Source organism: Theobroma umbraticum, unplaced genomic scaffold (assembly GCF_002168275.2).
Source record: "Theobroma umbraticum cultivar Fairchild unplaced genomic scaffold, ASM216827v3 scaffold_67.0, whole genome shotgun sequence".
Taxonomy (NCBI): Eukaryota; Viridiplantae; Streptophyta; class Magnoliopsida; order Malvales; family Malvaceae; genus Theobroma; species Theobroma umbraticum.
In genome coordinates, this window is record NW_018397262.1 from 7,369,836 (window position 1) to 7,372,534 (window position 2,699).

At 36.1% G+C, this 2,699-nt stretch overlaps 1 long non-coding RNA gene across 2 annotated transcripts; it reads left to right on the forward strand.

Annotated features, from left to right (window-relative positions):
• Positions 1-6: 6 nt before the first annotated feature.
• Positions 7-2,482, forward strand: LOC110419376 (uncharacterized). Of its 2 annotated transcripts, none has more exons than XR_002445466.1 (2): positions 7-1,741; positions 1,954-2,482. It is a non-coding gene; the product is annotated as an uncharacterized LOC110419376 (long non-coding RNA). The 2 variants fall into 2 exon arrangements; XR_002445465.1 differs by having other exon boundaries at positions 1,984-2,482.
• Positions 2,483-2,699: the final 217 nt, after the last annotated feature.

The window sequence follows — 2,699 nt, forward strand, 5'->3', positions numbered from 1 at the left end:
AGAATCTAACTTTTGCCAATTACGACAAGCGTTTGGAGAAGGTTGTGTTTGGTCAATATGGCAGTGTTACGGTGGGTTACTCCGTAGTCAGATATGCTCTTAACGCCACTGTCAATGTTTTGTTGATCAACCGGGATAATGAATTGCCAGAGGATGTGTCTGGAACAATCAAAGCTTCACAGGTTATAGGGGAATATGAGACATCCCTCACATTGTTTGAGAAATCATCGGGTGAATACTTCCAAGTGAGTCCCAATCAATCTATTCCCTTGACTCGTTCAGTTGTGGTAGCACCAGCGAGTTCCGGGTTAACAATCACGGCAGATTTGTGGAATTATGATACGCTGTCACCTGATAACCAAATTGCGAAGGGAAGTGTGCACTTTGATGCAGTGGTTGGAACCCAAATCAAGAGCATATACAGTCAATATGGTGAAGTGCAGGTATCCGTCACTTGCGAGTAATTGAGGAAGCAACACTCTCCTTGCCCAACCTTGCTCGCTGGTTATAAAAGGAAAGAGGATATTACAAGCTCTGTTCAGAATTTACTGTGTTGTGAATCTTCTTGCAATATGTTTAGGCTGCTCTGGGCACCAGTGTAAAGTTGTAACATCCTAGAATTCTGCTTTCTCTCCTATAGATCTTCTTCCTCCTAGTATTGTTTCACTTGCTGTTTTCTGTGCATCTTGTCTCAATTGAAACTGATGCTGTTGCTAACATTTAGTTTGATATAAGCTTTTCTCATCAGCCTTTGATCTTTGATACAAGACCATCTTTTGCAAGAACGTTTAGTTAATTTCTATTTCCAACATTTACTATATATTGTCATCATTTTTACACTTTTTTTTTTTACCAGTAATTATGGATATTTTTATATTTGTCCATGTTCGCATCCATTATCCCTAAAATGGTTGGTTGATATTGTTTGGTTGATATTGGTGCTTTAATCCTTTGGTCATATTCAGTAAGTAGGTAGAGAGATATTTTTCCATGAAAGCCATTAAACCGACCAGGCAAGTAGATCAGAAATAAATGGGCTGCAAGGGAAAAATGACTGCAAAATGACAAAAATATAAATTACATCAATTATTCAAAATTTTCTATTTTCAAGTGTTTTTGCTAGCTGGAGAAGAATCAACTGTTGTTTCCTAATTCCCTCTGCTAGGGGGCTTCTAATTATTGTAGTGCAAAGTTGATTTCTACTTGGAGTTTTCTTTGATCAAAATAGAAGCTTAGCCTTGGCTCCGGAAAGTTCATGTTTCCTTGGTATATATGTGCATATTTTTCATCTATGGATTATTTTTGTCTTGGCTTTTGGCATTTGAGTATACATCTGCAAACCTTACCTGCAAAATTGGCACTAAATTATTTTGTATGTCCAAATTAATTCTTGTGATCTTCTACAGTTACACTCCACACTTGGCATTTGTGTGAAGCAGAGAGATTCGAAAGAAAAGAAGTCTTTGCCTTAAGAGTTTACTTTCTATATTCAACTACTGTTTTGGTTATCAGAAGCAGAATTATCTACAGGCATTCAAAAGAAGATAAGTGAAAGTCTGTTGTTTTCTAATTTCATGGCCTTTTGATCATTGCAGTGTATGCAAAGTTGATTTCTGCATCAGTTTCTTTGAACTAAAAAAAAAAAAACATGCACACCGACTTTGTTAGTGTCTGTAATATATTTTGCATGGATCAAAATAGAAGCTGTCTTGGCTCCTCGAAGTTCATACATATATCCTTGGTATGTAACTGTTCTTCCTCCTCTTTTCCATTTGAGTATATATTTGCAAGTTTGAATGCAGTGACACTTATTTTCTATCTCCAAATTAAGTAATTTTTTTGAACTTAACGTGAGAGATATTTTTATTTCCACCTTCTGCGGTATTTTTATGATTATGTTTCTAGTTAATCTTTATAACTTCTTTTGTCTTCCTGTTACTGCTTTAACTCAAGAAAAACCTGTTCGTCAACCTCTGTCATCAGTGAATGGCTGCAGAATTTGCAACCTCTGTTGCTTCTGCCACTCTGGGAAATTGGGCAGTGTAACACAGAAACAGCTTATGCGCGTTACTTCTTCTGTTTTGGCAAAATCGTTGAAGATATCTGTAATCAAAGCCAAAAACTTGAGTTAGCAATTGATAGGCTACAGAATGAGGTGAATGAGGAAGCTTGAAGGCAAACTGAGGTAATTGAGCATGAAGTAGAGGACTGGCTCACAAAGGCAAGAGAAGAACTGGAACATGTGCAGAGATTATTAGATGAAATAGAATGTAAGAAGTGTTTCAGTTGGTCTCCTGCTTTGGGCTGGAGAATAAATGACGTGAAGATCATTTTTTTTTTTTTGAAAGATGGTATTTTATTGATTCAGCCATTCAGCCTGCCATTTTTGAGTCTTAAGTCCCTCATAGACTAAAGACTCTTGATGACCATTATTGTGGATATTTTTATATGCATCCATTATCGGAAAAATGGTTGGTGGACATGCCTGGACCATTATCCATACTAAACCTACGAGCTCATGTCCTTGGATCATTAGGTTTAATTTTTTTAAAGGAAATTAATTAAAAAAAAGAAACACTCTTAATATATTTATCTTTCAATTAAAATTTAAATCAAATATATAAAAAGTATATAATAATGTTGATAACCCATGATGGCCGAAGAGCTTCTAGAGGGAGCTTTATTAGCACATGAGAAGT